General features: G+C 37.2%; 1 protein-coding gene across 1 annotated transcript in view; it reads left to right on the plus strand.

Moving 5' to 3' along the window:
* Window positions 1–14,656: 14,656 nt before the first annotated feature.
* Window positions 14,657–20,365, plus strand: part of LOC114243389 (cell adhesion molecule Dscam2) — a 170,793-nt gene continuing 165,084 nt past the window's right edge. Inside the window, exon 1 of the mRNA XM_089738984.1 lies at window positions 14,657–14,792. The gene's annotated coding sequence lies outside the window, so the exon portion shown is untranslated. The remainder of the gene's footprint in view (window positions 14,793–20,365) is intronic.

Consider the following 20,365-nt stretch of genomic DNA (forward strand, 5'->3'; position numbering starts at 1 on the left):
CGACAAGTTTATCTTGGCGAAGGTCCAATATGGCGATAACAGAGCTGGATTAAGACTAATACGGCTGACGGTATAATCATTTGGCGTTGTGGGTTGAGTCTAAAACAGGTACTTTAAGCTCAGTAACAGCTTCTAAGTATGTAGTTGTAACATTTACTTAGCCATAGAAGGAACTAATGGTATGTGGTCTTAATTTAAACTCTCATAACTTATTTTGAAGTCGTCGTGGCCTAAAGGATAAGACGTCCGGTGCATTCTTATCTTACGTTGCACTGATGTTCGAATCCCGCAGGCGGGTACCAATTTTTGTAATGAAACACGTACTTAGCAAATATTCGCGATCGACTTCCACTGTGAAAGAATAACATCGTGTAATAAAAATCAAACCCACAAAATTATAATTTGCGTAATTACTGGTGGTAGTACGTCTTTCTGAGTTCATACGGGTAGGTACCATCACCTTGCCTATTTCTGCCGTGAAAAAATAATGCGTTTCGGTGTGAAGAGTGGGGTATGTAGCCGTTGTACTATAAAAACTAACATCTTAAAACTCATATTTCAAGGTCGGTAGCGGCATTTACGTTGTAGATGTCTAGGGGCTCCGGTAACCACTTAACATTAAGTGGGGCGTGACCTCATCCATCCACCAAAGCAATTAAAAAATACTGATTTTATAGAGATGTAGTAAACTTTTTCTACAATTTTTACCTAGTATTTTTACTGCAGTCCTGTATTTTGATTCCATTTAATATTTATTTTTATTGTTTTCTTGAATGACTATTGATGATGTAAAATGTTGAATAGAATTTTAATCGATTTTAATCTGACAGATGTTTTGGTTTAAGCATATCAAATCAGCATTGGAAATGTTTATTGTAAGAAAATTCGGCGACAAAATAAACAAATTCATAGTCATATTAAACGTGATTTGTTGATTTTAAATTTAATAATCTTGAAATCCATAGTTCTAGAGTTAGTACTATTTTATTACGATAATAAATTCAAAGTTCGATCCTGTGCAACCGAGATCTCAAGTGTTGTACACACTGGGCGACCAGTATTGAAGTATTTGGCAAATGTTGGTCTGAATCTTCAATCAATGCTTACAATATTGTAGGCAACATTGAATAAATCTTTAAAGCCTTTTTGAGTCAAAGCATGATTTCTATATTGACATTAAAAGCTCTTAAATCCAAATGATAAGTAGATCACGTATAAAACAAGTTCAACTCAATAGTACCAACCTGATGTGAACAAAAATGTACTTAAATAATCGGGGCCTAATGGATAAGGCGGTCCGTAGATTCGTATCGTGTGATCCGAATGTGCCGATGTTCGAATCCGCAATAAAGGAATAATTTCTGCTCCTTTTTTATTTTATTGCTTAGATGGGTGGACGAGCTCACAGCCCACCTGGTGTTAAGTGTTTACTGGAGCCCATAGACATCTACAATGCCAATGCGCCACCCACCTTGAGATATAAGTCCTAAGGTCTCGGTATAGTTACAGCGGCTACCCCACCCTTCAAACCGAAACGCATTACTGCTTCACGGCAGAAATAGGCGGGGTGGTGGTACCTGCCCGTGCGGACTCACAAGAGGTCCTACCGCCAGTGAAAAAGTTGTTTCCACCAGTTTTCTCCACCTTATCCCACTAGGTGGGGTCGGCACAGCTAATTTCTCTCTTCCATGCTCTTCTATCAGTCGTCATCTCAACACCCAATCCTCTCTCTCTCTCATATCGTCATTCACACACTCCATCCATGTCTTCTTTGGTCGACCTCTTCCCCCTCTACCTTGCACTACCATTTCCATACATCTCCTAGTCACATGCATCTCCTCTCTACGCATCACATGTCCATACCACGCTAACCGTCCGCTCTTTAATTTGTTGATTACCGGGGCTACTTTCATACTTGCTCTGATATACTCATTCTTTATCTTGTTCATTCCTGTATTCATTCCAAAGAATAAGGTCGTGTAATAAAAATCAAACACACAAACATTATACTATAATTCGTGTAATGGACGGTAATGTAACCACCACCCAGCCTGTTTCGTGATTAATCGCTTTGATGTCCATTACCTGTGGTAGCTACTAACACCTAGTAGACCATAGAAACGTTAAGGTATCTTACGCCATAAAAGAATAACTCACAATTGTAATAAGAAAGACCTATCTCCTAGGGCATTAACATGAATTATTACGTACCAGTAAGCCGAAAAACTTCTACATTACCACCCTAAAAAGCTCGATTAAAATTCTAATGGAAACGGAATTCTAAAGCTTTCATGTAAAACGTAGTCACATGTTATGTACGGAGCTTTGAAAAAAACTGAACGCAATGAGAATTGCAAATTCTTTAGCCTTTATTCGTCGGCTATCTTTTTCCGAAGCAATCTGCGAAGCTATTCCGCCTGATGTCCTTGTGATAAAAGCTTTGGTTTGTTAAAAGCTTGATTCTATTTATCGATATATTTGAATTGGTAACATCAGAAGTAAATGAAATAAATAAATAAATGTTTAATCGACTTTAGACTACAGCGAGGCTTTTTCGCAGATATAAGTTACCCAATCGGGTGAGTTCACCTAAAATATTCGCCCAACATCTTGCCCATCTCTGTCGCAGAATAGGCATTGGCTCACCGCCGCACAAATTCTGTACCGTAAGGGGGTAATTTTGATCCGACGGTAGCTACCACTATTATGACCGTTTCTGCTTCTTCTTTTCTTCTAATCAAGACTTTAATATTATGTCACCTTGTGTGCCTTGGAAACTACGCAATGCCAGCCTAGCATTTGGCCATTTATACATTAAACATAAATTTACACGTCATTACGGATCCTCCTGATCCATTAACGGTGCTTTTAGGCACCACAAGCACCAGTCACCATCCTCGTCGAACCCGTCGCTTGCGACGAAGGGCTCGACGAGCGAACTAACCCATAGACACAGCCCACTGAGTTTCTCGCCGGATCTTCTCAGTGGGTCGCGTTTCCGATCCGGTGGTAGGTTCTGCGAAGCACTGCTCTTGCTAGGGTCAGTGTTAGCAACTCTCCGGTTGAGCCCCGCGAGCTCACCTACAAACGTTAGGGCGAAGCTGAAATAGCCTCTCAAGGCTATCAGCATAGGTAGGAAAAAAAAATTTTGAAAAATCAAACAATCAGTTAAGACTACGTCCTCAAAGTGACCCTTTACTTTAACTGCCCAAAACTACTGAATGCTAATATCAAACTCTCGCTAAATGAATACGAATATAACTCACGAAAAAATTTCGACGATTGACCATTAAAAAGCAGATCTGAAACGCAAATACATAATCCAAATTAAAGGGTGCGGTTAAATAAAAATAAAAATAATTAAAAAAAAAAAAACATAAACAAAACGCTTCATCAAAAGAACCCTTTTCTCGATAATTTGTTGGCATTTTATCTCCCCCTTTGAAGTTTCAAACGAGCGCTTAAAAAATAACAGTTAAAACAGTATTATTCGCTTATTTGGAATCGAAGCTGATGTTTGTGATCTAAATACGTTTTTATATACGTATTTCTTTTTTTGTGTTTCACTGTGTCATTCGTCATCGCGTTTGTAATTTATAGCTACACATCTATGGACCTTTTTCAAGCGGCTTATGCCACCAAGCAGCCTTGGCATCCGTCATATCGCCTTTTCGCATTAAAAGTGTACAATTTCCAAAAATATTCGAAATTGAGTTAATATGCGAAATCATATTTTGGTATCACCAGTATTTTTCACATGAATACTGTCAAAAGAGCGTAGTTTACTAGGTACTATTAACAAAATCAATACATAATTATCTTACTTTAAAAGACAGATAATGTAACTGGTAAAAACTAAAAAAATCATGTTGCAAAGACTATTAATATTAAAAATATCATATGTTAAACCTTTAAAACACTCTCCTGTAAAATTTAGTAAGTTTTGAGATTATACAATTTGAATGCGAGAAGACGATATGTGAATAAAAATTTGTCTTATATGAATATTAAAAATTTTAAATGTAAATTCCATTACCCCGTATGAAACACGAAGTGTAAATCTTGACTATTTTGTATAAAGACTTTCTATTTAATTTTTTATTCCCCTACCTAATCGTTAATAGCCTAAGAGGCTATTCCAACTTCACGCGGATTGGTAAGTGAGCTACGGGCTCAATCTGATTGCATTGCTAACACTACTGGTGGTAGGACCTCTTGTGAGTTCGCACGGGTAGGTATCACCACCCTGTCTATTTCTGCCGTGAAGCAGTAATTCGTTTCGGTTTGAAGGATGTGGCAGCCTTTGTAACTATACTGAGACCTTAGAACTTATATCTCAAGGTGGGTGGTACATTTGGGTTGTAGATGTCTATGGGCTCCAGTAAACATTTAACACCTGGTGGGCTGTCAGCTCGTCCATCCATCTAAGCCATTAAAAAAAACTAGCCCTAACAAGAGCAGTGCTACGCTGAATCTACTATCGGATCGCAATCGCGACCCACTGAGAAGATCCGGCGAGAAACTCAGTGTGTCAACTTAGTATAGTTATATATCACATGCCTGATTCTCTGTAGAAATGGCCCAGATGGTAGCTAGTACCCTTCCATGTGAGTCAACAGTACCTTGCCAATAGTAATGAAGTAAGGTGTTGTGGTTTCGATCTCAAATATTTAACATTTGGTGGAAATTCTTCGTGAAAAATTACTTTGTGCATATTTATGAGGAAAATGGAAGACTTAAATCTTAAAGCAGTCGCATGATTCGATACGAGAACCATGTATAGTCACGGACACTTCGATTTCTATCCAAATGGCTTTCCACTCGTCAGTTAAATACTGAAAGCCATTTGCTTTGAGATCCGCTGAGGTTTCAGATGTATCCTTGTAACAGCGAAGGCTAATGAGCTCCGCATATGTGAAATCGAGAATGGATCTAGACTCTTTAATTCTTCTGCCTTCTGCTCTAATTCCGGTCACGTAAGACGATTGATAATCACGAATGTGAGTTAATCTAAATGTTTTATGTGAGGTGCGAAAACCAAGAGTACAAAGCCACGTACGGATTTTACGGGGCGGTGGAAGAAACGACGAAAAATAAAAATCTTAAGTGCTTTTCTCGCTAATCCGGGACCGGAGGACGATCGGTAATAAGCCTTTGTTCTGTACAGGCTGAGTTGAACGATGTCTAACATTTTAATCATTGGTGAACTGGTTGGACAGACGCTAGTTAAAATTCTTTCAAAACCTTAAAATTCTTTTCTTTATGGCTTAGATGGGTGGACGAGCTCACAGCCCATTTGGTATTAAGTGTTTATTGAAGCCCATAGACATCTACAACGTAAATGCGCCATTATCCTTCTTCAAACGAGGCTTGTGGAGAGTATTAAGTGGTAGGCAGTGGCTTGGCTCTACCCCTGGCATTACTGAAGACCATTGGCGACGGTAACCACTCACCATCTGGTGGGCCATATGCACGTCTGCCTACAAGGGCAATAAAAAAATAAAAAACCCACCTTGAGATATAAGTTCTAAGGTCTCAGTATAGTTACAACTGCCCCACCCTTCAACCTGAAACGCATTACTGGTTGACGGCAGAAATAGGCAGGGCGGTGGTACCTATACGTGCGGACTCACAAGAGGTCCTACCGTCAATAAAACTAGTAATTACGCAAATTATAATTTTGCGGGTTTGATTTTTATTACACAATGTTATTCCTTCACCGTGGAAGTCAATCGAGAATATTCGTGAAGTACGTATTTCATTAGAAAAATTGGTACCCGCCTGCGAGAATCGAAAACCCGTGTATCGCTAGATACGAATGGACCGGTCGTCTTATCCTTTAGGCCGCGACGACTTTAACCACGGCTTCTCGGTTAATCGTTCGTTAGGAACTCAGGGCAACCCGCCCCTTGCGATAAAACTTTATGATCCGTATTGTCCAACCAATGAAAGGAAAAATAATGCGGTATTATGTAGCTGGGGGAGGTTTTTGTGAGCAACTCGAACATCGTTTCCCGCGCGATTTCATCTCGATTATGTTTCGATTCTTGATATTATACTGCAATTTATATTTACGTGATTGACAATCTATTTGTGTTCTGTCCGCGCGTAATGGGTTTCCTTAGCAGGTGCTTTCTTTAAATGCAATTGCTTGTACCACTGCTTTTCGGGTTAAAGATATTCTTTATTCTCAAAAGAATTACATAAATTCACTTAAATGATAACATTAAAATAGTTATAATTAATTCAGATCGTGCAGTACATGACAATAATTTACAGTAACAACATGCGATGCTATGACAATTATTTAACAAAAACTATAAAGATCATTTTCTTAAAATGTATAAACAGGGTAGATTATCACAGTAGCGAGGTAAGTACAACCATCTTGGGTACTAGTAAACTTTTGGTTCTAGTAAATAAGGATTTTTTTATTATTGCTTTGATGGGTGGACGAGCTCACAGCCCACCTGGTGTTAAGTGGCTGCCCCACCCTTCAAACCGAAACGCATTACTGCTTCGCGGCAGGAATAGGCAGGGTGGTGGTACCAACCCGTGCGGACTTACAAGAGGTCCTACCACCAGTAAAAAAATATGAGTCTGAGTTTGTTTTTCTGAGCACAAATTATAATTAAAATAATTGAAGGGTGGTTATTTGTTCATTAAAAAAAGCTCCTTGCAACGCGTATGCTTAGGCTCGATAATCCGAAGGGCTTGTATGTAATTTTTGTGAACTTTTTATATTTTATTATATACGAAAGCTCTAGCGATAGAAGTTTTCTCTATCATTCTATTTATTAATTGTAACCACAAGAGCTAGTTTTATTTTGAAATTAGCTTTTAATTGCCATCAAAGGAAGATTTTGTGATTTTGGGAAAAAACGTCCGTAACGTAAGATTTTTATTAATAATGCACACAGTGTACGACTTAACTTTGTAATAACGTACAAAAAATAACATATTTTTATTATATAGAATTTTTTATATATGCTCTGAGGAATTGTTCGAGATGATACCGGCATCTTGTTTTTACCATCGCACTGCCCGCCACCGGAGTAGAGTTCATCAATAAAAAAATCATAATAAAAAATGTATACCGGAATAATTATTTTCTTTATACCTCGAATAGAGCTTAAAATTAATATTTTTATAATAAGAAACTTCGTTCCTATCCGGGGTCCCATTACACCACACATCTTTTTTTTTTAATATCAAGTATTTGATGTCATAACGCACTGTGAAGTATGTCGAGTTTTGAAATCGAGTGAACGTGGTTTAATTCGTGGACCGGCTAGATCGAATGTTGGACATATCTGTTCGCAAGCATCCCCCAAGTAGAATAGCTATCTATCTACAATGAAATAACTTGGTTGTGTCTCAGTTGGTGATCTTATGCGTTTAGGAAACATTATTGAAACAAACTTAAGCACTCGTGTCGAGAGAGTTCAATCACCCGTATCGAGCGTTGAAACTATTTCAAATCAAAACACATTTGATTTTTTTAACTCGATGAGTAATAAAAAATAAACAAGTAAATTTTATTAATTTCTATAATATAGTGGGTAGGTCGATAAAAGCTGATCTAGGGGTGATAAACGTGAAAGAAAATGATGGGATTTTCTAAGACAATTCGATTCAACTTACTTGGGGAAGCAGAAGAGCATGTAAATAGCCATCCTACGGCGGGAGCATATAATGAGGGGGTAGAAAGGCGGGTAAATAGACGTTCTAAGCGGTATGTGACAAACGTTCGTGACTTACAATTGATGGAGCGGTAAAACTAAGTATAGAATAAAATTAAATTATATTGCGGTAAACAAAAAGCTACTAACTAGACTAAATATAGTAACTAGATACACATAAGCGAGCGAGTGGGCTAATGATAAGATGGAAGTAGGGTAAGGTTTATTGTAAAATAATTAAAAATAAAATAAGATGTATCATGTTAAAGTTAAGGCAATTATCCGATTGTCATAGCAACACTGTTGGTGGGAGCAATGGCAGTAGCGGGGACGTGACATCATAAAAAAGTCGGTAATCTGAAAAAACGGAACAGGAAGCAGTGTATTGAGTAGAGAGCAGATATCTAAAGATTGTACAAGTGAAGTTACAAATAAAGCAATACAGAATTAAGTGAACTATTGCAATCTGTGTATTTATTTGCTAGCTTTGGAACTCTTACAGTAGCAATAAAATGACAACAAATTAGAGGAACTTGCACTTACGTGTAGACCTTGCTAGTGACTGCGGTGCGGGTGTTAGCCCTGGTAGCTCGCGGGGGGTGACGAAGCTCACGTAGCTTTTACGTACTACATGCAGTACATAATGTGCCACCATCTAGGTAGCTAGCGGTAAAGCGTTATCGACCGGGAGTTACAACCACGCTTTGGAAACTTACGGTAATTAGTAACTAACATATTCCCAAGACGAGGCAATCCCAATAACTCACTACGCATATCATTACTACTGCCGCGCACAACCATTAGTATAGGATAGGTAACGCGAAACACAGTAAGCACCAATGTTTCCGCGTAGACCCAGAGGTTCCTTTACCAATTGATTTCCGTGTCGAAGCGGGACGCGACCGAATTCCGAGCCGCGTCGGGTCGCCGATAGCATTGTTTCGTAGCGGTCTCGGGATTGGTTCTCAAATTACCGGGTACCCCCGTCCGCAAACTTTCCGACCGCACCACGAATCTACAATTGTTTCTATGGTTATTCGTAAAGTATATCCGTAAAGGCCTGAATAATTTAAGATCGATAGGAAAATTGTTTTTCTTAGACAATGCGAGTAGAAGAGTTGTCGTTATTGAGGCTTTTTTTTTAAATATTCCGTTGATTTGTTACATAACTCAATATAGCACGTGTATTTTGGCAACGAAGCAACCATCTCTTTTATTTAAACACTAGCGGCCCGCTCCGGCTCCACTCGGGTCTTTAACAAAAATTTCAACGATATTTGATGTTGTTTTATTTTTTTTTTAATAAAAGTACACTTACAGCGGCGTAACTATAATAGTTAGACCTATACTGTCGCGACACTTTTTGTAAACAATAATGTGTTCTACAAAGTCGTAGTACTTTATTTTATTATATCATCAATAGTTTTCGCAGCGATGTAAAGAATATTTTAGGTAATTTTTTACACCTTGGGTTACATTATTTGAGTTTTAGTAAGGATCCCTAATTTTTCTCAAAAAAGATTATAGTATGTCACTCAAGAATAGTGTAGCTTCCAAACAATGAAAGAATTTTTCAAATCAGTTCAGTAGTTTCGGAGCCTATTCAATACAAACAAACAAACAAATCTTTTCTCTTTATAATATTAGTATAGAAACTATAGATATAATCGATGCATCAATGCAAATAGTATTATAACTATTTATTATCAGTTGAGCCGGCTAATGACGCTTATCATTCAATCCGATTACTCGTCTACAAAGGCTATACTAATCCCTACTGGATTCAGATATAATGTATATTGATAATGCATTTAACTAGTTTCTTTACAAAGATACAAACATGGACGGGAATACTGGTGTAAGGCATTTTGTGAGCCCACAACACGTTTTGATTTGGAGGACAGGCCAGCGGTTGTATTTTATTTATTTATTTGGAAACCCAACAGTATTAAACAAACATAATTATAATATTTAAATAAAATAATAACCAAATATTTTTCCACCATCAAAATCACATATAAGCAGAGTGAATAAAACAAAAAAAAATAGAAATTTAAGTTTACAAAAAAAAACAAAATGTGTGCAATTCACACGTGGTAGAAGTGAAACCTTCCAAAATTAAAATACAATTATCCTAAACGTCTTAAGTATATGTAAAATTTTGTCATTAGTAAATAATTGTAAGGTAGCACCCTCTGTGAATTGATATTTTAATTTCACGTATAATCCTAAATTAAAATGCACTACAAGAGCTTTCATACACACGTTAGTATTAAAAAATCTCACAGATGGCGCTGTATTAAATAGTATGTATATTTCTGTCTCATTCTTTGCTGGCTTCATCCTACACATTTTTGTATTTGTGTCTCTTACCTGTCGTTTTTTCCGTTGCATCCGGTTTGAAATCACAACGATTCTAAAGAAGTTTTCACTTCAAAAAAACAACACAATACGCACATATTATTATGTACATCAACTTACATTATAAAATTTAATAATACTCATCAGACCAAATCATCTTATAAATTATTTCAAAATAGCATTTCTATATGCTACAAATGACAAACAGAAGATGTCAGCATTAGAGAACTTTTTTTTGTGTTTTTTTTTATGGTTCACACAACTGGATGAAATCTGCACACATAAACATTGAACTTATTTATATAAAATAATACATTATAGAATTCACCCTTTTGGGTGCGAGCACATCTTGCTTAAGAACGTTTGTGCTTAAGATAAAAATATCGTTAGCTAATATTAAATTAAGACAAAGAAAACCAAGAAAAAAGAAGAAAAAACTGTATTTAAAAACTTACAAAAAAAAACAATAAAAATAAAAAGAGGGAAATTAATGATAATAGAAATCAAAATAAATTCAGTATCATTGAACCTACAAGATTTAGGGACGAAAGAGTTAGAAGCATATTTCGTTCGAGCCGTGGACATGTGGAAGGTCTGCTTACAACGCGCGGAAATACAACTACATTGAAATAAAAGTATAAAACATGTACTTTAAAAATCTCATACATTACAAGATGGGTGCTGACAGTTGATAGTGTTGTTGAATTTTTTTCTTTTTTTTCCATAGGTGGCTAGACGAGCTCACAGCCCACGTGGTGTTAAGTGGTTACTGGAACCCATGGACATCTACAGCGTAAATGCGCCACCCACCTTGAGATATAAGTTCTAAGATCTCAGTATAGTTACAACGGCTGCCCTACCCTTCAAACCGAAACGCATTAGTGCTTCACGGCAGAAATAGGCAGGGTGGTGGTACCTACCCGCGCGGACTCACAAGAGGTCCTACCACCAGTAATAAAGTCCATGGACTCCGGTGACAACTTAACACCGGGTGGTCGATTGTGGGTTTTTCTATTTATAAATCACTCGACGAGCCCATTTATAATATCAGTATAGAGATGGAACACATTCGAGAGCACTTATTAGGTAAGTAATTATTTGGCAAATGGTGGAACCTGCTCAATAAAAGGTGAGCTATAATCGCCACACGTAATATTGCAGCAGGTGTCCTAGCCATTATGATACGAACGCTTCACGAGATTATTCTGGAAAATTCCAAGCAAGCACCGTCAAGTTAGTCCAAAAAAATCGATGGTGTGAACATAAATATAGGATCCTCTATTCGATTCGGACCAATAAAACAGTTTATTGCTTCACACAAACTTGATTTTAATTGCGTCTTTATTAGAAAATGAAAGATACACTTTTTTTAAGGGATTTTGTGACCTGGTAACTAAGACCTTTAGGTCAAGTCTTATTTTAATTTTAATGAAAACTACACTATCACATCATTTTAATATTAAATTGTTTTTATACTGTTTTTAATATATTTATATTATATCGGTTTGTAAGTTTTTATTTCTTTTAATAACTCTGCAAGTGGGGGCTAGCTGGATGAAGAATCAGACTTAATTTTAACCTCACTGAGTTCATTATCCAATACTAATCTGTCAAGCAAGAAGTTTTGACAGTCAAAAATAAGATGCTCCTTGGTGACTTCTTTGGAGCCACATTGTGTATGGCCAAGTCTAGCAAGGTGCGACGGTGCAGTATTATGGCCTGAAGTATACACACGTATTTCGTTTTCCGAGTTATATTACGACTGTCTATCGTTGCGACTGGTAACTATCTTCATTCGTCCTCTCGCTTAAAATAAAACCATGTGTCAAACATTGATTCGCCGTCTCTCTTACCTTCTAACACGACATCTCCTATCTCTCTCACTCAATCATGCTGCATATCTCGTGGTCATTTTTGGTAGACAGCGGCTTGGCTCTGGCATTGTTGAAGTCCACGGGCGACGGTAACCACTCACCATCAGGTGGCCGTATTCTCATCTGCCTGCAAGGGCATCAAAAACCTATACAATTCGTTACTAAATAAATTATATACAATTTCTCTGATTCCACAATTACATCACAGTATTGTGGTCGCATCTAACCAAGGCCAATCGTGGTGAATCAGAAATGTATTTTAAAACTAGCTGACCCGGCAGACTTCGTAGTGCCTCAATCGATAAATAAAAGACTTAAACTTTTGCATAAAATAAACTTAAAACAAACAAAAGGAATCCGTCCGACGGGGGACACATCAAAGGGAAAACAAAATTGTTATTTTTATTTAATTCCGAGCATTTTCATATTTATCTACCTTTTTAACCTTCTCTGGACTTCCACAAAATTCAAGATCAAAATTAACCGAATCGATCCAGCCGTTCTCGAGTTTTAGTGAGACTAAAGAACGGCAATTCATTTTTATATATATAGATAGATACCATTACAAAAGTTATAAAAATTGAAGAATCCTCCAAAAAAAGCTCTCCATTAAAACTCATAAACGTTTACCGCATTTCGTAAACGGAAGCTTTCCTACGAGTATTTTAGACGTAAAAGCAGAATCAAGCCATAGCAAAAAAAAAAAACTCGTTACGTTCATCCAAACATTTTTCTGCCAAGCCATTTGCATATTCCTGTCTTTGAAATATATGGGAGGGTATTTTTTTTCTGTTCCATGTTCTCGGAGCATACGACTAAATCGTTTTGAAGCTGGTCGAAGAGTGACGGACATAATTATTTTGGTGGAACACACAAAATTAGTTAGGCTCTAGAATACAGAGCGTGGTGTTAAAATGAGTTCTTTGATTGCAGCAAAACTGGAACTAGGACTGTGTGAGCTTTAGAAGGATTGAAAGGGTTCAAAAACTGCCTGGCGTAGCGTTATCGCATGGCGATATAGGTCAAAGCCTTTTTTTTTATTGTTTTAGTAGGTGGACGAGCTCACTGCCCACCTGATGTTACTGGAGCTCATAGACATCTACAACGTAAATGCCGCCACCTACTATGATATTATAGAAGTTCTAAGGTTTTACAGTACAACGGCTGTCGCATCCTTCGAACCGAAACGTATTACTGCTTCACGGCAGAGATAGGCCGTGTGGACTCACAAGACGTCTGGCCACCAGTCATTACTCAATTTATTTATTTATTATATTATTATGATGCTATTCCTTCACCGTCGAAGTCAATCGTGAACATTAGTTAAGTACCTATTTAATTAGAAAAATTGGTACCCGCCTGCGGGATTCGAACACCATTGCATCGCTAGATACGAATGCACCGGGCGTTTTATATTTTAAACCGCGACGACTTTAAATCCTCCAATTCCATTGTATAATATATGTTACCTGGCTTCTAAGCCGATATTTCGCGGTCAATATAAGCCGGATTAGACCATTACGTCAAACCCTGTGTTTTGTTTTCTCGTTAATCTGTTCCATCATGAGTTTTCTTTTTTAAAATTCTATTTTCGTAACGGACCTGTACAAAAATTTCCCGCTGTGTTTTTGATGCCACAAACACAAATGACCCCAAATACGTAATCTTTTATAAAAATATTAACTAGAACCTTCCCATTCCATGGAGTTAAGACTACTGCTACACCACTCGTGCTTATAAGAAGTTCGAAATTAGTAAATCAAGATCCGAACAAAAAAAAGCATAATGCAAAAACTTTGATGGGACGACTGTTTAGCTGCGAAGATGCCACTTGTGCTTTTCTATGACATAACTTTAAGGATATAAGCTGAGCTAATTAAATGCGAAGTTAATAGACTAGTTGCGTTTAGTGTATCATTCATATACTTACATAAGTGTAGAATCCGGTGTGTCATTAAATGGTATAAATGTAATAAAATTTGAAACGACATCACTAGAAAATAATAAAAAATAAACCAAAAAGGCATAGCTAAGAATGAATTCAACATGAACCAACAAAGCTGGAATTATTTTGCCTGTTTGTTTGTTCGAGCACATCTCTAGAAGTATTTAACAGAATCTCATCTTTTTTTTTACAAACAGACTGAGATGTTAATTAGATGCAGGCTTTGTTTCATGAAGATCGGACGCTGCAGAACAAGCTTTAGGAATTTAATTTCATACTATTAGACGCTAGGAGTTGGAGAGTAATTCTGTATGTATCTTAGCCCAAACCACTGGACTGATCCTAACGTAATTCTCTATGGAAATAGTTCGAACCTTGGTAATGAAAACACGCTACCCGGTAAAACCACGGCACACAACTTGTCTCTAACAAAATAACAAAACAGAAGTAAACATTTACGAGAGTCTCTCAAAAAATTCACCAGTGAAAAAAAAAACATCCTTCGAACCTTATACATTATTTTCGTGTACGCTTTCCTTAAGTTGACACCGTTACCAACATTAAAATTCTAAACGTTTTCTTAGAGGCGTACCAACATCGTGCGCGAAAATTACAGCGTTCACATATTTGAACGCACATGAGATGCTCTCAAAGAACATGTATAGTTACTAAGAATTTAATTGAAATTCAACTTTATTGTTTTGGAATTAAGAACGGGTAAGGGTTTTGGGGGCAGCATATACCGCCAACTTTCAGTATGCCAAGAATGATTTGCTTTCAGTGCGTATCGCGACGCGGTGACGTGTACCCGTGTCGCTGAGCTTCGAAGTTTGGGCGCGCGGAAAAAATATCGTATTGTGAAAAGTTATTCTGTGATTGATAAATATTTTCTTGGAGAACAAAAAAAACAATGGTGTGAAGGAAATACGAGTATGTATTTATAGTACTATTCTAATTAGATAAATATTTGATTTAAGATTTTTAAGTTATAAGAAGTCAAAGAGAAGTAGTGCCTTTTTCTTCGTCGCGTCTGCGGTCATCGTTCTAGTAGGAAAGTAGGAACACATTCTGGCCTTCGATTTCGGTATACCACACTCCCCACAACATTGTAGAGTCCTTGAGATGGTTCTTCGTCTTTAAGCTAGTCTGGTCCATTGTGGTGATGATCGCCCACGTGCATTTATGGCTTTTTGTATTTCCAAAAACGATTAAGCTCTCCAAGCTTTCGCACCCCTTCTCATTACACGGCCAAAGTAACTCAGAAATCGCTGTTCGTAGATTGTGGGGTATCGCAAGTAAATTTTGAGTTCCACTAGTACCGACTGGTTTGCGTTCTTAGCGATCCATGGTCTAGTCCAATTAATGACTGGCAATAGTAAAATGCTTATAGTGAGCTGTGTTCTGGTATTGCTGGTGATGGTGGTGGTAGAAACTTACCATCGGGTCGGATATTTGATTAAAACGATTTTACAAATGACGGATAAGTTGAAATCTAAAACCAATTTCGAAATTACAATAATCTTACGAATTCCTCGATCATATCAAAGTTCCATTATATCGTATTAGCTTGGCTTAAAACGAAGTTTTTAATTAAGTTTGAAATTACCCGTCTCCAACTTCGAGTTGCTACTAAAGCCGGCTCGTGAGAACAATATTTGCACAATCTTCTTTAATAAATTGAAAACGAGATGGAAATATCGCTGTCTCGTATTGGGATGTTCTTTTATGAGTTACTATTGAATTAAAAGAATTTCTTTTAAACTCGTGACCCGCCCTCGCTTCGCTTCGGAAACATTAAATTTTATAATTGATAGCTGAGTCCCGCAATGTATCCCGCGGTTATTGTCGTACCGCGGGTGACGCCGTGAGGCGAAGCTAGTCTAAAAAAAGCTAGCTTAAGTTACTTCTTATATCATCAGCTACCTATCAGTGAAAGTTTCGTCAAAATCGGTCCAGCCATTCCAGAGATTAGCCGGAACAAACAGATAGACAGACAGACAAAAATTGTAAAAAATGTTATTTTGGTGTATGTACCGTATGCACGTAGTAAAAAGTGGCTATTTCAATATTACAAACAGACACACCAATTTTATTTATATGTATAGATTATATTTTATAACAGTGAATCTTTCACGAGATTTTAAGTGCAAGGTCGGTCCAGTAATACGTTTCGCGTGTCTCAACAAGCAGACTGCTATTTTTACATTATAGTATTATGAACTAAACCAGGAATTATCTTATCTTATCGTACACCGTTGTTTAAACAGGCCATAAAAAGCCAGCATGGCAGTACCCACCCGTGCGGGCTTCCAATATGGCCTACCATTGTGTTTATTGTAGACCAGTTTTCCCCCACCGTGTCGCCCATGTAGACATCATTTTAATGGCGTAAGAGGACACTCCACAACAGTGGGATCCAATGTATTCTTTCCCAGTACTTAAGCTATATCTTTGTGTTATATTTTAACTTTAAATACTGTGGCAATAGCTATCATTGAACACAAGAAATTTGACAGAAGCCTGAATCTCGCTTACGATATTTTCAAGATAAGCTTGCATTTATAGAAGGACAACAACATTTGGACCGTCCGCGTGGGTATATGGAGCAATATCACCCGCTCTATGGATGATCTTCCCTTTGTCGTTAAGCCCGCCAAAACACTATTACCTCCGTCTTCATATATATTAATACGTGAAGCAAAAAACTTTGTACCCCTTTTTACGAAAATTGCCCGGACGGATGAGTATGAAATTTCCTATACTTATAGAGAAGAAGTGCAGAATGCTACTTTTTTTTTAATTATGCATAAAAACACATTGAATCAATAAAAAAAGCATTACACACATTACAAGTTTCGGTAGGCAGCGGCTTGGCTCTGCCCCTGGCATTGCTGAAGTCCATGGGCGACGGTAACCACTCACCATCAGGTGGACCGTATTCTCGTCTGCCTACAAGGGCAATAAAAAAAAAGAATACCATGTATTTGATACAACACATACATAAAAATATACTCTTTGTTTATTGTCAATTTTTGTAAACTTAGGATCTTAGTTCGTAAGCTTATAGTATTGAGATATATTTAATCACCTACGTTTGGTTCTAAACACAACTGCAACGGGCCTTATTCGTAAATTGGCTTTAAAGCCTATAATTTTTGGAATCCTTATGTTCGTCTTCTCTTTTATCTGACATTTTAATACTGTTTTGCATCAAGAGCACAACAAAGGGAATGCTAAAATCGCTTAATGAATTTCAAACGAATTCCTTTGCTTTACCACGTCAAGGATTGCTTGAGCTCTCAAGATATTTCGTTCGCTGATAAAATTATTTGAGCGGAAGTGGTTTTATTTTTTATATGAATTTGGCTTCTGAAAATAATTTAAGGAGAGTTCATAATTAAAAAAAGATGTGTGGTGCCGTGAGACACTGGATAGGAACGAAGTTCCTTATTCTAAAAATATATTAATTTTAAGTTCTATTCGAGGTATAAAAAAAATTAAACTGGAGGTTTCGCAACAACCCACGGTCATTCGGTAACGTGCGAGCTTAGTGTGGTACACTTCATTCACGGTTGTTAGAACTGAAGAATTAGTGTATTGCGCAAACGAACGCTCTGAGATCGTTAATCGATGAATGATAAAAAAAGATTTTATTTTTTGTACGTTATTACAAAGTTAAGTCGTACACTGTGTGCATCTTACGTTACGGACGTTTTTTCCCGGTTAGAGTATCCCTCTGCATCGTCCCATAAGGAACTTCGTTCCAAAAACGCTTATTAAATTTGATAATGCAATGATTTTCAAGTTCACGAATTCACTTGAGTAGAGCCATTTCTAGTTACTAAAGTTCGAATATTGCCAAAAAAAATTGAAACACCGTGCCTTATTTAAAGCCGTCATGACTTTATCTGCATTATTTATTGACAGATAAAAAACGCCTTAAGCATTAAGTCTACAAATGAAGAGTTAAAACAAAATTATGTTTTTACCAATGTTTATTACATCGTTATTCCAGGCGCCAATAGATAACACAAGGTAAAATATGTCGCAACTGTATCAGGACAGTAGTACACAGGATTGTATTACTTACAAATTTGGGTTCACAGCACACCCGTTCCGTTTCTACCCTACCTCATTTCTCTAGATTAGTGATGAAATTAACTTTGCTACGTCTGTAAGCTCTAGTAACCGATATGAGCTTATCAGCCCAACCAATACCTTAAGAATTGGATTTCTAAGTCTGCGTTGACCCAAAACAACCATAAAAATATCATATACCTAAATACACAACAAAAGGAAAACTTAACTACACTTTTCTTAATCATCGGCAGCGTCTCTAAGGATTTTACCAATTAAACATTATTTTTCCCTTAATTTCTGGCCAGAGTATTCCCCGGAAACCTCGACATCTGGGCTATGTCAGATCGTTAATTAGCTAGATAAAGGAGCACGTACATCTACCGCCGGTTTCGGATTAAAGCCTGTAAAATCTCCAATTCAAATAGCTCGACGGAATTCGAATGAATCTGTGTGCCTACCACGAAGCGTGTGCATTGAAAGCTCAAATAATTTAAATTTCGAAAGTGTCACGTCTGATGTAGTTTATTTAATTATCTATACTAATATTACTTAGTCTGGCCATAAATATTGTTATGTTACAATTAAAAATAAACAAAATATTACATTTGACTTTGAAATCTATCATTTTTATATGATTGCTCATTGAGTTTTCTCATTTTGGCGCCAATACATTCTACAATATTTTGCGATATTAAAATGGAGTGGGGTGATAAAGAAAACCGAATCGCTGTGATTGCATGACACAAAGTACATATGGAGGCAAATGCAATTCTTAAAACTCTCCATACGCTTGGTATTAGTAAAACGTTTGTGTACCGGGCTATTAATAGGTGCAATGAGACCTCCTCTGTTTGTGACAGAAAAAGATCTGGCCGTCCACGTAGTGTTCGCACGAAAAAGGTGGTCAAAGCAGTAAGGGAAAGAATTCGAAGAAATCCTGTCCCAAAGGAAAATATTTTATCTCGGGAGATGAAGATAGTACCTAGAACCATGTCGCGTATTTTAAAAGATGACTTAGGACTTGCAGCCTATAAGAGACGTACTGGTCATTTCTTAACTGATAATTTAAAAGAGAATAGGGTGTTAAAATCAAAACAACTACTGAAGCGGTACGCAAAGGAAGGTCATAGAAAAATTTTGTTTACGAATGAGAACATTTTTACAATTGAGCAACATTTTAACAAACAAAATGACCGTATTTATGCTCAAAGCTCTAAGGAAGCTTCCCAATTAGTCGAGAGAGTTCAACGTGGGCACTATCTGAATTCAGTGATGGTTTGGTGGGGTATTAACTATAAAGGAGCGACTGAGCCATACTTTTGTGAAAAAGGTATCAAAACATCGGCACAAGTGTATCAAGATACCATTCTTGAGAAGGTAGTGAAGCCCCTTAACAACACCATGTTCAATAATCAAGAATGGTCCTTCCAACAAGACTCGGCGCCAGGTCATAAAGCTCGGTCTACGCAGTCTTGGTTGGAAACGAACGTTTCGGACTTAATCAGAGCTGAAGACTGGCCGTCGTCTAGTCCCGATCTTAATCCGCTGTATTATGATTTATGGTCAGTTTTAGAGAGCACGGCTTGCATTAAGCGCCATGATAATTTGGAGTCCCTAAAACAATCCGTACGATTGGCAGTGGAAATTTTTCCCATGGAAAGAGTGCGTGCTTCTATTGATAACTGGCCTCAACGTTTAAAGGACTGTATTGCAGCCAATGGAGACCACTTCGAATAACCTTTTATACTTTAAATTGTTTTATATTTATGTATTAAACTAACACACTGTAAATAATAAATGTTATTGAATTGTATATGTAAGTAATAAATGTTATTTGCAATAGATTTTTTTTTCCTTTGTCTCAGTATTTATGGCAAGACTAGGTATATATTATAAATCTACAGTGGTTTTTACGGATGTTCCATTATTACTACTGAACCATGCATCCGATTGACTTGAAACTTGGTATCCATGTAGAAAATAAATGTACTTAATGGATAGGTTAATATTTATTACTTATTTAAGGCGATTGCATGCAGCAGAGATGCGAATGTTGCGATGGATGTGTGGAGTAACGAGAATGGATAGAATACGGAATGAATATGTTAGAGGAAGTCTGAAAGTGGCACCTGTGACAGAGAAGCTGAGGAGTGCACGTTTGGGATGGTATGGACATGTGATGAGACGGAATGAAAATGAGGTTGTTAAGAGAGTGTTAACTATGAATGTGGAAGGATTTAGAGGAAGAGGTAGACCTAAGAAGAAATGGATGGATTGTGTGAAAGACGATATGGGTAGGAGGGGAGTGAGCGAAGAAATGATATATGATAGAAGAGTATGGAAGGAGAAAACATGTTGCGCCGACCCCAGGTGACTGGGAGAAGGGCAGGATAATGATGATGATGATGATGATGGATAGGTTA

The sequence above is a fragment of the Bombyx mandarina genome, chromosome 28, assembly GCF_030267445.1.
Source record: "Bombyx mandarina strain Sakado chromosome 28, ASM3026744v2".
In the NCBI taxonomy this organism is placed as follows: Eukaryota; Metazoa; Arthropoda; class Insecta; order Lepidoptera; family Bombycidae; genus Bombyx; species Bombyx mandarina.